Below are 18,336 nucleotides of genomic sequence, written 5' to 3'. Positions count from 1 at the left end.
ACAGTTCTTGTGGAATTGGCAAAGTGATATTTGGAAGCCCATAGAGGGCTATGGTGAAAAAGGAAATATCCTCAGATGAAATCTGGAAAGAAGCTTTCTGAGAGACTCCTTAGTGTTCTGTTCATTCATCTCACAGAGTTACATCTGTATTTCGTGGATCTCTTTGCTAGCCTTATTTCTGTGGAATCTGAAACAGATATTTCGGATACCTTTGAAGAGTATAGGGCCAAAGGAAATATACTCCGATAACAAAGAGAAAGAAGCTTTCTGAGAAACTTCTTTGTGTTCTGCGAAATCATCTCACAGAGTTACAGCTTTCCCCTCAAGAAGCCTTTCGGTAAGACAGTTCTTGCGGAATTGGCAAAGTGATATTTGGAAGCCCATAGAGGGCTACGGTGAAAAAGGAAATATCCTCAGATGAAATCTGGAAAGAAGCTTTCTGAGAAACTGCTCTGTGATGTGTGACTTCCACTCACAGAGTTACATCTCTATTTCGTGGATCTCTTTGCTAGCCATATTTCTGTGGAATCTGAGAACAGATATTTCGGATCCCTTTGAAGACTATAGGGCCAAAGGAAATATCCTCCGATAACAAAGAGAAAGAAGCTTTCTGAGAAACTTCTTTGTGTTCTGTGAAATCATCTCACAGAGTTACAGCTTTCCCCTCAAGAAGCCTTTCGCTAAGACAGTTCTTGTGGAATTGGCAAAGTGATATTTGGAAGCCCATAGAGGGCTATGGTGAAAAAGGAAATATCCTCAGATGAAATCTGGAAAGAAGCTTTCTGAGAAACTGCTTAGTGTTCTGTTCATTCATCTCACAGAGTTACATCTGTATTTCGTGGATCTCTTTGCTAGCCTTATTTCTGTGGAATCTGAGAACAAATATTTCGCATCCCTTTGAAGACTATAGGGCCAAATGAAATATCCTCCGATAACAAAGAGAAAGAAGCTTTCTGAGAAACTTCTTTGTGTTCTGTGAAATCATCTCACAGAGTTACAGCTTTCCCCTCAAGAAGCCTTTCGCTAAGACAGTTCTTGTGGAATTGGCAAAGTGATATTTGGAAGCCCATAGAGGGCTATGGTGAAAAAGGAAATATCCTCAGATGAAATCTGGAAAGAAGCTTTCTGAGAGACTCCTTAGTGTTCTGTTCATTCATCTCACAGAGTTACATCTGTATTTCCTGGATCTCTTTGCTAGCCTTATTTCTGTGGAATCTGAAACAGATATTTCGGATACCTTTGAAGAGTATAGGGCCAAAGGAAATATACTCCGATAACAAAGAGAAAGAAGCTTTCTGAGAAACTTCTTTGTGTTCTGTGAAATCATCTCACAGAGTTACAGCTTTCCCCTCAAGAAGCCTTTCGGTAAGACAGTTCTTGCGGAATTGGCAAAGTGATATTTGGAAGCCCATAGAGGGCTATGGTGAAAAAGGAAATATCCTCAGATGAAATCTGGAAAGAAGCTTTCTGAGAAAGTGCTCTGGGATGTGTGACTTCCACTCACAGAGTTACATCTCTATTTCGTGGATCTCTTTGCTAGCCATATTTCTGTGGAATCTGAGAATAGATATTTCGGATCCCTTTGAAGACTATAGGGCCAAAGGAAATATCCTCCGATAACAAAGAGAAAGAAGCTTTCTGAGAAACTTCTTTGTGTTCTGTGAAATCATCTCACAGAGTTACAGCTTTCCCCTCAAGAAGCCTTTCGCTAAGACAGTTCTTGTGGAATTGGCAAAGTGATATTTGGAAGCCCATAGAGGGCTATGGTGAAAAAGGAAATATCCTCAGATGAAATCTGGAAAGAAGCTTTCTGAGAAACTGCTTAGTGTTCTGTTCATTCATCTCACAGAGTTACATCTGTATTTCGTGGATATCTTTGCTAGCCTTATTTCTGTGGAATCTGAGAACAGATATTTCGGATCCCTTTGAGGACTATAGGGCCAAAGGAAATATCCTCCGATAACAAAGAGAAAGAAGCCTTCTGAGAAACTTCTTTGTGTTCTGTGAAATCATCTCACAGAGATACAGCTTTCCCCTCAAGAAGCCTTTCGGTAAGCCAGTTCTTGTGTAATTGGAAAAGTGATATTTGGAAGCCCATAGAGGGCTATGGTGAAAAAGGAAATATCCTCAGATGAAATCTGGAAAGAAGCTTTCTGAGAAACTGCTTAGTGTTCTGTCCATTCATCTCACAGAGTTACATATGTATTTCGTGGATCTCTTTGCTAGCCTTATTTCTGTGGAATCTGAGAACAGATATTTCGGATCCCTTTGAAGACTATAGGGCCAAAGGAAATATCCTCCGATAACAAAGAGAAAGAAGCTTTCTGAGAAACTTCTTTGTGTTCTGTGAAATCATCTCACAGAGTTACAGCTTTCCCCTCAAGAAGCCTTTCGGTAAGACAGTTCTTGCGGAATTGGCAAAGTGATATTTGGAAGCCCATAGAGGGCTATGGTGAAAAAGGAAATATCCTCAGATGAAATCTGGAAAGAAGCTTTCTGAGAAAGTGCTCTGGGATGTGTGACTTCCACTCACAGAGTTACATCTCTATTTCGTGGATCTCTTTGCTAGCCATATTTCTGTGGAATCTGAGAATAGATATTTCGGATCCCTTTGAAGACTATAGGGCCAAAGGAAATATCCTCCGATAACAAAGAGAAAGAAGCTTTCTGAGAAACTTCTTTGTGTTCTGTGAAATCATCTCACAGAGTTACAGCTTTCCCCTCAAGAAGCCTTTCGCTAAGACAGTTCTTGTGGAATTGGCAAAGTGATATTTGGAAGCCCATAGAGGGCTATGGTGAAAAAGGAAATATCCTCAGATGAAATCTGGAAAGAAGCTTTCTGAGAAACTGCTTAGTGTTCTGTTCATTCATCTCACAGAGTTACATCTGTATTTCGTGGATATCTTTGCTAGCCTTATTTCTGTGGAATCTGAGAACAGATATTTCGGATCCCTTTGAGGACTATAGGGCCAAAGGAAATATCCTCCGATAACAAAGAGAAAGAAGCCTTCTGAGAAACTTCTTTGTGTTCTGTGAAATCATCTCACAGAGATACAGCTTTCCCCTCAAGAAGCCTTTCGGTAAGCCAGTTCTTGTGTAATTGGAAAAGTGATATTTGGAAGCCCATAGAGGGCTATGGTGAAAAAGGAAATATCCTCAGATGAAATCTGGAAAGAAGCTTTCTGAGAAACTGCTTAGTGTTCTGTCCATTCATCTCACAGAGTTACATATGTATTTCGTGGATCTCTTTGCTAGCCTTATTTCTGTGGAATCTGAGAACAGATATTTCGGATCCCTTTGAAGACTATAGGGCCAAAGGAAATATCCTCCGATAACAAAGAGAAGGATGCTTTCTGAGAAACTTCTTTGTGTTCTGTGAAATCATCTCACGGAGTTACAGCTTTCCCCTCAAGAAGCCTTTCGGTAAGACAGTTCTTGCGGAATTGGCAAAGTGATATTTGGAAGCCCATAGAGGGCTATGGTGAAAAAGGAAATATCCTCAGATGAAATCTGGTAAGAAGCTTTCTGAGAAACTGCTCTGTGATGTGTGACTTCCACTCCCAGAGTTACATCTCTATTTCGTGGATCTCTTTGCTGGCCAAATTTCTGTGGAATCTGAGAACAGATATTTCGGATCCCTTTGAAGACTATAGGGCCAAAGGAAATATCCTCCGATAACAAACAGAAAGAAGCTTTCTGAGAAACTTCTTTGTGTTCTGTGAAATCATCTCACAGAGATACAGCTTTCCCCTCAAGAAGCCTTTCGGTAAGCCAGTTCTTGTGTAATTGGAAAAGTGATATTTGGAAGCCCATAGAGGGCTATGGTGAAAAAGGAAATATCCTCAGATGAAATCTGGAAAGAAGCTTTCTGAGAAACTGCTTAGTGTTCTGTTCATTCATCTCACAGAGTTACATCTGTATTTCGTGGATCTCTTTGCTAGCCTTATTTCTGTGGAATCTGAGAACAGATATTTCGGATCCCTTTGAAGACTATAGGGCCAAAGGAAATATCCTGCGATAACAAAGAGAAAGAAGCTTTCTGAGAAACTTCTTTGTGTTCTGTGAAATCATCTCACAGAGTTACAGCTTTCCCCTCAAGAAGACTTTCGGTAAGCCAGTTCTTGTGTAATTGGCAAAGTGATATTTGGAAGCCCATAGAGGGCTATGGTGAAAAAGGAAATATCCTCAGATGAAATCTGGAAAGAAGCTTTCTGAGAAACTGCTCTGTGATGTGTGCCTTCCACTCACAGAGTTACATCTGTATTTCGTGGATCTCTTTGCTAGCCTTATTTCTGTGGAATCTGAGAACAGATATTTCGGATCCCTTTGAAGACTATAGGGCCAAAGGAAATATCCTGCGATAACAAAGAGAAAGAAGCTTTCTGAGAAACTTCTTTGTGTTCTGTGAAATCATCTCACAGAGTTAGAGCTTTCCCCTCAAGAAGCCTTTCGCTAAGACAGTTCTTGTGGAATTGGCAAAGTGATATTTGGAAGCCCATAGAGGGCTATGGTGAAAAAGGAAATATCCTCAGATGAAATCTGGAAAGAAGCTTTCTGAGAGACTCCTTAGTGTTCTGTTCATTCATCTCACAGAGTTACATCTGTATTTCGTGGATCTCTTTGCTAGCCTTATTTCTGTGGAATCTGAAACAGATATTTCGGATACCTTTGAAGAGTATAGGGCCAAAGGAAATATACTCCGATAACAAAGAGAAAGAAGCTTTCTGAGAAACTTCTTTGTGTTCTGCGAAATCATCTCACAGAGTTACAGCTTTCCCCTCAAGAAGCCTTTCGGTAAGACAGTTCTTGCGGAATTGGCAAAGTGATATTTGGAAGCCCATAGAGGGCTACGGTGAAAAAGGAAATATCCTCAGATGAAATCTGGAAAGAAGCTTTCTGAGAAACTGCTCTGTGATGTGTGACTTCCACTCACAGAGTTACATCTCTATTTCGTGGATCTCTTTGCTAGCCATATTTCTGTGGAATCTGAGAACAGATATTTCGGATCCCTTTGAAGACTATAGGGCCAAAGGAAATATCCTCCGATAACAAAGAGAAAGAAGCTTTCTGAGAAACTTCTTTGTGTTCTGTGAAATCATCTCACAGAGTTACAGCTTTCCCCTCAAGAAGCCTTTCGCTAAGACAGTTCTTGTGGAATTGGCAAAGTGATATTTGGAAGCCCATAGAGGGCTATGGTGAAAAAGGAAATATCCTCAGATGAAATCTGGAAAGAAGCTTTCTGAGAAACTGCTCTGTGATGTGTGCCTTCCACTCACAGAGTTACATCTGTATTTCGTGGATCTCTTTGCTAGCCTTATTTCTGTGGAATCTGAGAACAAATATTTCGCATCCCTTTGAAGACTATAGGGCCAAAGGAAATATCCTCCGATAACAAAGAGAAAGAAGCTTTCTGAGAAACTTCTTTGAGTTCTGTGAAATCATCTCACAGAGTTACAGCTTTCCCCTCAAGAAGCCTTTCGCTAAGACAGTTCTTGTGGAATTGGCAAAGTGATATTTGGAAGCCCATAGAGGGCTATGGTGAAAAAGGAAATATCCTCAGATGAAATCTGGAAAGAAGCTTTCTGAGAGACTCCTTAGTGTTCTGTTCATTCATCTCACAGAGTTACATCTGTATTTCGTGGATCTCTTTGCTAGCCTTATTTCTGTGGAATCTGAAACAGATATTTCGGATACCTTTGAAGAGTATAGGGCCAAAGGAAATATACTCCGATAACAAAGAGAAAGAAGCTTTCTGAGAAACTTCTTTGTGTTCTGCGAAATCATCTCACAGAGTTACAGCTTTCCCCTCAAGAAGCCTTTCGGTAAGACAGTTCTTGCGGAATTGGCAAAGTGATATTTGGAAGCCCATAGAGGGCTACGGTGAAAAAGGAAATATCCTCAGATGAAATCTGGAAAGAAGCTTTCTGAGAAACTGCTCTGTGATGTGTGACTTCCACTCACAGAGTTACATCTCTATTTCGTGGATCTCTTTGCTAGCCATATTTCTGTGGAATCTGAGAACAGATATTTCGGATCCCTTTGAAGACTATAGGGCCAAAGGAAATATCCTCCGATAACAAAGAGAAAGAAGCTTTCTGAGAAACTTCTTTGTGTTCTGTGAAATCATCTCACAGAGTTACAGCTTTCCCCTCAAGAAGCCTTTCGCTAAGACAGTTCTTGTGGAATTGGCAAAGTGATATTTGGAAGCCCATAGAGGGCTATGGTGAAAAAGGAAATATCCTCAGATGAAATCTGGAAAGAAGCTTTCTGAGAAACTGCTTAGTGTTCTGTTCATTCATCTCACAGAGTTACATCTGTATTTCGTGGATCTCTTTGCTAGCCTTATTTCTGTGGAATCTGAGAACAAATATTTCGCATCCCTTTGAAGACTATAGGGCCAAATGAAATATCCTCCGATAACAAAGAGAAAGAAGCTTTCTGAGAAACTTCTTTGTGTTCTGTGAAATCATCTCACAGAGTTACAGCTTTCCCCTCAAGAAGCCTTTCGCTAAGACAGTTCTTGTGGAATTGGCAAAGTGATATTTGGAAGCCCATAGAGGGCTATGGTGAAAAAGGAAATATCCTCAGATGAAATCTGGAAAGAAGCTTTCTGAGAAACTGCTTAGTGTTCTGTTCATTCATCTCACAGAGTTACATCTGTATTTCGTGGATCTCTTTGCTAGCCTTATTTCTGTGGAATCTGAGAACAGATATTTCGGATCCCTTTGAAGACTATAGGGCCAAAGGAAATATCCTCCGATAACAAAGAGAAAGAAGCTTTCTGAGAAACTTCTTTGTGTTCTGTGAAATCATCTCACAGAGATACAGCTTTCCCCTCAAGAAGCCTTTCGGTAAGCCAGTTCTTGTGTAATTGGAAAAGTGATATTTGGAAGCCCATAGAGGGCTATGGTGAAAAAGGAAATATCCTCAGATGAAATCTGGAAAGAAGCTTTCTGAGAAACTGCTTAGTGTTCTGTCCATTCATCTCACAGAGTTACATCTGTATTTCGTGGATCTCTTTGCTAGCCTTATTTCTGTGGAATCTGAGAACAGATATTTCGGATCCCTTTGAAGACTATAGGGCCAAAGGAAATATCCTCCGATAACAAAGAGAAGGATGCTTTCTGAGAAACTTCTTTGTGTTCTGTGAAATCATCTCACAGAGTTACAGCTTTCCCCTCAAGAAGCCTTTCGGTAAGACAGTTCTTGCGGAATTGGCAAAGTGATATTTGGAAGCCCATAGAGGGCTATGGTGAAAAAGGAAATATCCTCAGATGAAATCTGGTAAGAAGCTTTCTGAGAAACTGCTCTGTGATGTGTGACTTCCACTCCCAGAGTTACATCTCTATTTCGTGGATCTCTTTGCTGGCCAAATTTCTGTGGAATCTGAGAACAGATATTTCGGATCCCTTTGAAGACTATAGGGCCAAAGGAAATATCCTCCGATAACAAACAGAAAGAAGCTTTCTGAGAAACTTCTTTGTGTTCTGTGAAATCATCTCACAGAGATACAGCTTTCCCCTCAAGAAGCCTTTCGGTAAGCCAGTTCTTGTGTAATTGGAAAAGTGATATTTGGAAGCCCATAGAGGGCTATGGTGAAAAAGGAAATATCCTCAGATGAAATCTGGAAAGAAGCTTTCTGAGAAACTGCTTAGTGTTCTGTTCATTCATCTCACAGAGTTACATCTGTATTTCGTGGATCTCTTTGCTAGCCTTATTTCTGTGGAATCTGAGAACAAATATTTCGCATCCCTTTGAAGACTATAGGGCCAAATGAAATATCCTCCGATAACAAAGAGAAAGAAGCTTTCTGAGAAACTTCTTTGTGTTCTGTGAAATCATCTCACAGAGTTACAGCTTTCCCCTCAAGAAGCCTTTCGCTAAGACAGTTCTTGTGGAATTGGCAAAGTGATATTTGGAAGCCCATAGAGGGCTATGGTGAAAAAGGAAATATCCTCAGATGAAATCTGGAAAGAAGCTTTCTGAGAGACTCCTTAGTGTTCTGTTCATTCATCTCACAGAGTTACATCTGTATTTCCTGGATCTCTTTGCTAGCCTTATTTCTGTGGAATCTGAAACAGATATTTCGGATACCTTTGAAGAGTATAGGGCCAAAGGAAATATACTCCGATAACAAAGAGAAAGAAGCTTTCTGAGAAACTTCTTTGTGTTCTGTGAAATCATCTCACAGAGTTACAGCTTTCCCCTCAAGAAGCCTTTCGGTAAGACAGTTCTTGCGGAATTGGCAAAGTGATATTTGGAAGCCCATAGAGGGCTATGGTGAAAAAGGAAATATCCTCAGATGAAATCTGGAAAGAAGCTTCCTGAGAAACTGCTCTGTGATGTGTGACTTCCACTCACAGAGTTACATCTCTATTTCGTGGATCTCTTTGCTAGCCATATTTCTGTGGAATCTGAGAACAGATATTTCGGATCCCTTTGAAGACTATAGGGCCAAAGGAAATATCCTCCGATAACAAAGAGAAAGAAGCTTTCTGAGAAACTTCTTTGTGTTCTGTGAAATCATCTCACAGAGTTACAGCTTTCCCCTCAAGAAGCCTTTCGCTAAGACAGTTCTTGTGGAATTGGCAAAGTGATATTTGGAAGCCCATAGAGGGCTATGGTGAAAAAGGAAATATCCTCAGATGAAATCTGGAAAGAAGCTTTCTGAGAAACTGCTTAGTGTTCTGTTCATTCATCTCACAGAGTTACATCTGTATTTCGTGGATCTCTTTGCTAGCCTTATTTCTGTGGAATCTGAGAACAGATATTTCGGATCCCTTTGAAGACTATAGGGCCAAAGGAAATATCCTCCGATAACAAAGAGAAAGAAGCTTTCTGAGAAACTTCTTTGTGTTCTGTGAAATCATCTCACAGAGATACAGCTTTCCCCTCAAGAAGCCTTTCGGTAAGCCAGTTCTTGTGTAATTGGAAAAGTGATATTTGGAAGCCCATAGAGGGCTATGGTGAAAAAGGAAATATCCTCAGATGAAATCTGGAAAGAATCTTTCTGAGAAACTGCTTAGTGTTCTGTCCATTCATCTCACAGAGTTACATCTGTATTTCGTGGATCTCTTTGCTAGCCTTATTTCTGTGGAATCTGAGAACAGATATTTCGGATCCCTTTGAAGACTATAGGGCCAAAGGAAATATCCTCCGATAACGAAGAGAAGGATGCTTTCTGAGAAACTTCTTTGTGTTCTGTGAAATCATCTCACAGAGTTACAGCTTTCCCCTCAAGAAGCCTTTCGGTAAGACAGTTCTTGCGGAATTGGCAAAGTGATATTTGGAAGCCCATAGAGGGCTATGGTGAAAAAGGAAATATCCTCAGATGAAATCTGGTAAGAAGCTTTCTGAGAAACTGCTCTGTGATGTGTGACTTCCACTCCCAGAGTTACATCTCTATTTCGTGGATCTCTTTGCTGGCCAAATTTCTGTGGAATCTGAGAACAGATATTTCGGATCCCTTTGAAGACTATAGGGCCAAAGGAAATATCCTGCGATAACAAAGAGAAAGAAGCTTTCTGAGAAACTTCTTTGTGTTCTGTGAAATCATCTCACAGAGTTACAGCTTTCCCCTCAAGAAGACTTTCGCTAAGACAGTTCTTGTGGAATTGGCAAAGTGATATTTGGAAGCCCATAGAGGGCTATGGTGAAAAAGGAAATATCCTCAGATGAAATCTGGAAAGAAGCTTTCTGAGAAACTGCTCTGTGATGTGTGCCTTCCACTCACAGAGTTACATCTGTATTTCGTGGATCTCTTTGCTAGCCTTATTTCTGTGGAATCTGAGAACAGATATTTCGGATCCCTTTGAAGACTATAGGGCCAAAGGAAATATCCTGCGATAACAAAGAGAAAGAAGCTTTCTGAGAAACTTCTTTGTGTTCTGTGAAATCATCTAACAGAGTTAGAGCTTTCCCCTCAAAAAGCCTTTCGCTAAGACAGTTCTTGTGGAATTGGCAAAGTGATATTTGGAAGCCCATAGAGGGCTATGGTGAAAAAGGAAATATCCTCAGATGAAATCTGGAAAGAAGCTTTCTGAGAAACTGCTCTGTGATGTGTGACTTCCACTCCCAGAGTTACATCTCTATTTCGTGGATCTCTTTGCTGGCCAAATTTCTGTGGAATCTGAGAACAGATATTTCGGATCCCTTTGAAGACTATAGGGCCAAAGGAAATATCCTCCGATAACAAACAGAAAGAAGCTTTCTGAGAAACTTCTTTGTGTTCTGTGAAATCATCTCACAGAGTTACAGCTTTCCCCTCAAGAAGCCTTTCGCTAAGACAGTTCTTGTGGAATTGGCAAAGTGATATTTGGAAGCCCATAGAGGGCTATGGTGAAAAAGGGAATATCCTCAGATGAAATCTGGAAAGAAGCTTTCTGAGAAACTGCTCTGTGATGTGTGACTTCCACTCACAGAGTTACATCTGTATTTCGTGGATCTCTTTGCTAGCCTTATTTCTGTGGAATCTGAGAACAGATATTTCGGATCCCTTTGAAGACTATAGGGCCAAAGGAAATATCCTGCAATAACAAAGAGGAAGAAGCTTTCTGAGAAACTTCTTTGTGTTCTGTGAAATCATCTCACAGAGTTACAGCTTTCCCCTCAAGAAGCCTTTCGCTAAGACAGTTCTTGTGGAATTGGCAAAGTGATATTTGGAAGCCCATAGAGGGCTATGGTTAAAAAGGAAATATCCTCAGATGAAATCTGGAAAGAAGCTTTCTGAGAAACTGCTTAGTGTTCTGTCCATTCATCTCACAGAGTTACATCTGTATTTCGTGGATCTCTTTGCTAGCCTTATTTCTGTGGAATCTGAGAACAGATATTTCGGATCCCTTTGAAGACTATAGGGCCAAAGGAAATATCCTCCGATAACAAAGATAAGGATGCTTTCTGAGAAACTTCTTTGTGTTCTGTGAAATCATCTCACAGAGTTACAGCTTTCCCCTCAAGAAGCCTTTCGGTAAGACAGTTCTTGCGGAATTGGCAAAGTGATATTTGGAAGCCCATAGAGGGCTATGGTGAAAAAGGAAATATCCTCAGATGAAATCTGGTAAGAAGCTTTCTGAGAATCTGCTCTGTGATGTGTGACTTCCACTCCCAGAGTTACATCTCTATTTCGTGGATCTCTTTGCTGGCCAAATTTCTGTGGAATCTGAGAACAGATATTTCGGATCCCTTTGAAGACTATAGGGCCAAAGGAAATATCCTCCGATAACAAACAGAAAGAAGCTTTCTGAGAAACTTCTTTGTGTTCTGTGAAATCATCTCACAGCGTTACAGCTTTCCCCTCAAGAAGCCTTTCGCTAAGACAGTTCTTGTGGAATTGGCAAAGTGATATTTGGAAGCCCATAGAGGGCTATGGTGAAAAAGGAAATATCCTCAGATGAAATCTGGAAAGAAGCTTTCTGAGAAACTGCTCTGTGATGTGTGACTTCCACTCACAGAGTTACATCTGTATTTCGTGGATCTCTTTGCTAGCCTTATTTCTGTGGAATCTGAGAACAGATATTTCGGATCCCTTTGAAGACTATAGGGCCAAAGGAAATATCCTGCGATAACAAAGAGAAAGAAGCTTTCTGAGAAACTTCTTTGTGTTCTGTGAAATCATCTCACAGAGTTACAGCTTTCCCCTCAAGAAGACTTTCGCTAAGACAGTTCTTGTGGAATTGGCAAAGTGATATTTGGAAGCCCATAGAGGGCTATGGTGAAAAAGGAAATATCCTCAGATGAAATCTGGAAAGAAGCTTTCTGAGAAACTGCTCTGTGATGTGTGCCTTCCACTCACAGAGTTACATCTGTATTTCGTGGATCTCTTTGCTAGCCTTATTTCTGTGGAATCTGAGAACAGATATTTCGGATCCCTTTGAAGACTATAGGGCCAAAGGAAATATCCTGCGATAACAAAGAGAAAGAAGCTTTCTGAGAAACTTCTTTGTGTTCTGTGAAATCATCTCACAGAGTTACAGCTTTCCCCTCAAGAAGCCTTTCGCTAAGACAGTTCTTGTGGAATTGGCAAAGTGATATTTGGAAGCCCATAGAGGGCTATGGTGAAAAAGGAAATATACTCAGATGAAATCTGGAAAGAAGCTTTCTGAGAAACTGCTCTGTGATGTGTGCCTTCCACTCACAGAGTTACATCTGTATTTCGTGGATCTCTTTGCTAGCCTTATTTCTGTGGAATCTGAGAACAAATATTTCGCAACCCTTTGAAGACTATAGGGCCAAATGAAATATCCTCCGATAACAAAGAGAAAGAAGCTTTCTGAGAAACTTCTTTGTGTTCTGTGAAATCATCTCACAGAGTTACAGCTTTCCCCTCAAGAAGCCTTTCGCTAAGACAGTTCTTGTGGAATTGGCAAAGTGATATTTGGAAGCCCATAGAGGGCTATGGTGAAAAAGGAAATATCCTCAGATGAAATCTGGAAAGAAGCTTTCTGAGAGACTCCTTAGTGTTCTGTTCATTCATCTCAAAGAGTTACATCTGTATTTCGTGGATCTCTTTGCTAGCCTTATTTCTGTGGAATCTGAAACAGATATTTCGGATACCTTTGAAGAGTATAGGGCCAAAGGAAATATATTCCGATAACAAAGAGAAAGAAGCTTTCTGAGAAACTTCTTTGTGTTCTGTGAAATCATCTCACAGAGTTACAGCTTTCCCCTCAAGAAGCCTTTCGGTAAGACAGTTCTTGCGGAATTGGCAAAGTGATATTTGGAAGCCCATAGAGGGCTATGGTGAAAAAGGAAATATCCTCAGATGAAATCTGGAAAGAAGCTTTCTGAGAAACTGCTCTGTGATGTGTGACTTCCACTCACAGAGTTACATCTCTATTTCGTGGATCTCTTTGCTGGCCATATTTCTGTGGAATCTGAGAACAGATATTTCGGATCCCTTTGAAGACTATAGGGCCAAAGGAAATATCCTCCGATAACAAAGAGAAAGAAGCTTTCTGAGAAACTTCTTTGTGTTCTGTGAAATCATCTCACAGAGTTACAGCTTTCCCCTCAAGAAGCCTTTCGCTAAGACAGTTCTTGTGGAATTGGCAAAGTGATATTTGGAAGCCCATAGAGGGCTATGGTGAAAAAGGAAATATCCTCAGATGAAATCTGGAAAGAAGCTTTCTGAGAAACTGCTTAGTGTTCTGTTCATTCATCTCACAGAGTTACATCTGTATTTCGTGGATCTCTTTGCTAGCCTTATTTCTGTGGAATCTGAGAACAGATATTTCGTATCCCTTTGAAGACTATAGGGCCAAAGGAAATATCCTCCAATAACAAAGAGAAAGAAGCTTTCTGAGAAACTTCTTTGTGTTCTGTGAAATCATCTCACAGAGATACAGCTTTCCCCTCAAGAAGCCTTTCGGTAAGCCAGTTCTTGTGTAATTGGAAAAGTGATATTTGGAAGCCCATAGAGGGCTATGGTGAAAAAGGAAATATCCTCAGATGAAATCTGGAAAGAAGCTTTCTGAGAAACTGCTTAGTGTTCTGTTCATTCATCTCACAGAGTTACATCTGTATTTCGTGGATCTCTTTGCTAGCCTTATTTCTGTGGAATCTGAGAACAGATATTTCGGATCCCTTTGAAGACTATAGGGCCAAAGGAAATATCCTCCGATAACAAAGAGAAGGATGCTTTCTGAGAAACTTCTTTGTGTTCTGTGAAATCATCTCACAGAGTTACAGCTTTCCCCTCAAGAAGCCTTTCGGTAAGACAGTTCTTGCGGAATTGGCAAAGTGATATTTGGAAGCCCATAGAGGGCTAAGGTGTAAAAGTAAATATCCTCAGATGAAATCTGGAAAGAAGCTTTCTGAGAAACTGCTCTGTGATGTGTGACTTCCACTCACAGAGTTACATCTCTATTTCGTGGATCTCTTTGCCAGCCTTATTTCTGTGGAATCTGAGAACAGATATTTCGGATACATTTGAAGAGTATAGGGCCAAAGGAAATATACGCCGATGACAAAGAGAAAGAAGCTTTCTGAGAAACTTCTTTGTGTTCTGTGAAATCATCTCACAGAGTTACAGCTTTCCCCTCAAGAAGCCTTTCGCTAAGACAGTTCTTGCGGAATTGGCAAAGTGATATTTGGAAGCCCATAGAGGGCTAAGGTGTAAAAGTAAATATCCTCAGATGAAATCTGGAAAGAAGCTTTCTGAGAAACTGCTCTGTGATGTGTGACTTCCACTCACAGAGTTACATCTCTATTTCGTGGATCTCTTTGCTAGCCTTATTTCTGTGGAATCTGAGAACAGATATTTCGGATTCCTTTGAAGACTATAGGGCCAAAGGAAATATCCTCCGATAACAAAGAGAAAGAAGCTTTCTGAGAAACTTCTTTGTGTTCTGTGAAATCATCTCACAGAGTTACAGCTTTCCCCTCAAGAAGCCTTTCGCTAAGACAGTTCTTGTGGAATTGGCAAAGTGATATTTGGAAGCCCATAGAGGGCTATGGTGAAAAAGGAAATATCCTCAGATGAAATCTGGAAAGAAACTTTCTGAGAAACTGCTCTGTGATGTGTGCCTTCCACTCACAGAGTTACATCTGTATTTCGTGGATCTCTTTGCTAGCCTTATTTCTGTGGAATCTGAGACCAAATATTTCACATCCCTTTGAAGACTATAGGGCCAAAGTAAATATCCTCCGATAACAAAGAGAAAGAAGCTTTCTGAGAAACTTCTTTGTGTTCTGTGAAATCATCTCACAGAGTTACAGTTTTCCCCTCAAGAAGCCTTTCGCTAAGACAGTTCTTGTGGAATTGGCAAAGTGATATTTGGAAGCCCATAGAGGGCTATGGTGAAAAAGGAAATATCCTCAGATGAAATCTAGAAAGAAGCTTTCTGTGAAACTGCTCTGTGATGTGTGACTTCCACTCACAGAGTTACATCTGTATTTCGTGGATCTCTTTGCTAGCCTTATTTCTGTGGAATCTGAGAACAGATATTTCGGATCCCTTTGAAGACTATGGGGCCAAAGGAATTATCCTCTGATAACAAAGAGAAGGAAGCTTTCTGAGAAACTTCTTTGTGTTCTGTGAAATCATCTCACAGAGTTAGAGCTTTCCCCTCAAGAAGCCTTTCGCTAAGACAGTTCTTGTGGAATTGGCAAAGTGATATTTGGAAGCCCATAGAGGGCTATGGTGAAAAAGGAAATATCCTCAGATGAAATCTGGAAAGAAGCTTTCTGAGAAACTGCTTAGTGTTCTGTTCATTCATCTCACAGAGTTACATCTGTATTTCGTGGATCTCTTTGCTAGCCTTATTTCTGTGGAATCTGAGAACAGATATTTCGGATCCCTTTGAAGACTATAGGGCCAAAGGAAATATCCTCCGATAACAAAGAGAAAGAAGCTTTCTGAGAAACTTCTTTGTGTTCTGTGAAATCATCTCACAGAGTTACAGCTTTCCCCTCAAGAAGCCTTTCGCTAAGACAGTTCTTGTGGAATTGGCAAAGTGATATTTGGAAGCCCATAGAGAGCTATGGTGAAAAAGGGAATATCCTCAGATGAAATCTGGAAAGAAGCTTTCTGAGAAACTGCTCTGTGATGTGTGACTTCCACTCACAGAGTTACATCTGTATTTCGTGGATCTCTTTGCTAGCCTTATTTCTGTGGAATCTGAGAACAGATATTTCGGATCCCTTTGAAGACTATAGGGCCAAAGGAAATATCCTCCGATAACAAAGAGAAAGAAGCTTTCTGAGAAACTTCTTTGTGTTCTGTGAAATCATCTCACAGAGTTACAGCTTTCCCCTCAAGAAGCCTTTCGCTAAGACAGTTCTTGTGGAATTGGCAAAGTGATATTTGGAAACCCATAGACGGCTATGTTGAAAAAGGAAATATCCTCAGATGAAATCTGGAAAGAAGCTTTCTGAGACACTGCTTAGTGTTCTGTTCATTCATCTCACAGAGTTACATCTGTATTTCGTGGATCTCTTTGCTAGCCTTAATTCTGTGGAATCTGAGAACAGATATTTCGGATCCCTTTGAAGACTATAGGGCCAAAGGAAATATCCTCCGATAACAAACAGAAAGAAGCTTTCTGAGAAACTTCTTTGTGTTCTGTGAAATCATCTCACAGAGTTACAGCTTTCCCCTCAAGAAGCCTTTCGCTAAGACAGTTGTTGTGGAATTGGCAAAGTGATATTTGGAAGCCCATAGAGGGCTAGGGTGAAAAAGGAAATATCCTCAGATGAAATCTGGAAAGAAGCTTTCTGAGAAACTGCTCTGTGATGTGTGCCTTCCACTCACAGAGTTACATCTGTATTTCGTGGATCTCTTTGCTAGCCTTATTTCTGTGGAATCTGAGAACAGATATTTCGGATCCCTTTGAAGACTATAGGGCCAAAGGAAATATCCTCCGATAACAAAGAGAAAGAAGCTTTCTGAGAAACTTCTTTGTGTTCTGTGAATTCATCTCACAGAGTTACAGCTTTCCCCTCAAGAAGCCTTTCGGTAAGCCAGTTCTTGTGTAATTGGCAAAGTGATATTTGGAAGCCCATAGAGAGCTATGGTGAAAAAGGAAATATCCTCTGATGAAATCTGGAAAGAAGCTTTCTGAGAAACTGCTCTGTGATGTGTGACTTCCACTCACAGAGTTACACCTGTATTTCGTGGATCTCTTTGCTAGCTTTATTTCTGTGGAATCTGAGAACAGATATTTCGGATCCCGTTGAAGACTATACGGCCAAAGGAAATATCCTCCGATAACAAAGAGAAGGAAGCTTTCTGAGAAACTTCTTTGTGTTCTGTGAAATCATCTCACAGAGTTACAGCTTTCCCCTCAAGAAGCCTTTCGCTAAGACAGTTCTTGTGGAATTGGCAAAGTGATATTTGGAAGCCCATAGAGGGCTAAGGTGAAAAAGGAAATATCCTCAGATGAAATCTGGAAAGAAGCTTTCTGAGAAACTGCTTAGTGTCCTGTTTATTCATCTCACAGAGTTACATCTGTATTTCGTGGATCTCTTTGCTAGCCTTATTTCTGTGGAATCTGAGAACAGATATTTCGGATCCCTTTGAAGACTATAGGGCCAAAGGAAATATCCTCCGATAACAAAGAGAAAGAAGCTTTCTGAGAAACTTCTTTGTGTTCTGTGAAATCATCTCACAGAGTTACAGCTTTCCCCTCAAGAAGCCTTTCGGTAAGACAGTTCTTGCGGAATTGGCAAAGTGATATTTGGAAGCCCATAGAGGGCTATGGTGAAAAAGGAAATATCCTCGGATGAAATCTGGAAAGAAGCTTTCTGAGAAACTGCTCTGTGATGTGTGACTTCCACTCACAGAGTTACATCTCTATTTCGTGGATCTCTTTGCTGGCCATATCTCTGTGGAATCTGAGAACAGATATTTCGGATCCCTTTGAAGACTATATGGCCAAAGGAAATATCCTCCGATAACAAAGAGAAAGAAGCTTTCTGAGAAACTTCTTTGTGTTCTGTGAAATCATCTCACAGAGTTACAGCTTTCCCCTCAAGAAGCCTTTCGCTAAGACAGTTCTTGTGGAATTGGCAAAGTGATATTTGGAAGCCCATAGAGGGCTATGGTGAAAAAGGAAATATCCTCACATGAAATCTGGAAAGAAGCTTTCTGAGAAACTGCTTAGTGTTCTGTTCATTCATCTCACAGAGTTACATCTGTATTTCGTGGATCTTTTTGCTAGCCTTATTTCTGTGGAATCTGAGAACAGATATTTCGGATCCCTTTGAAGACTATAGGGCCAAAGGAAATATCCTGCGATAACAAAGAGAAAGAAGCTTTCTGAGAAACTTCTTTGTGTTCTGTGAAATCATCTCACAGAGTTACAGCTTTCCCCTCAAGAAGCCTTTCGGTAAGACAGTTCTTGCGGAATTGGCAAAGTGATATTGGAAGCCCATAGAGGGCTAAGGTGTAAAAGTAAATATCCTCAGATGAAATCTGGAAAGAAGCTTTCTGAGAAACTGCTCTGTGATGTGTGACTTCCACTCACAGAGTTACATCTCTATTTCGTGGATCTCTTTGCCAGCCTTATTTCTGTGGAATCTGAGAACAGATATTTCGGATACATTTGAAGAGTATAGGGCCAAAGGAAATATACGCCGATGACAAAGAGAAAGAAGCTTTCTGAGAAACTTCTTTGTGTTCTGTGAAATCATCTCACAGAGTTACAGCTTTCCCCTCAAGAAGCCTTTCGCTAAGACAGTTCTTGCGGAATTGGCAAAGTGATATTTGGAAGCCCATAGAGGGCTAAGGTGTAAAAGTAAATATCCTCAGATGAAATCTGGAAAGAAGCTTTCTGAGAAACTGCTCTGTGATGTGTGACTTCCACTCACAGAGTTACATCTCTATTTCGTGGATCTCTT

The sequence above is a fragment of the Macaca nemestrina genome, chromosome 8 (assembly GCF_043159975.1).
Source record: "Macaca nemestrina isolate mMacNem1 chromosome 8, mMacNem.hap1, whole genome shotgun sequence".
Lineage (NCBI taxonomy): Eukaryota > Metazoa > Chordata > Mammalia > Primates > Cercopithecidae > Macaca > Macaca nemestrina.
Note: the sequence above shows the minus strand (reverse complement) of the source record.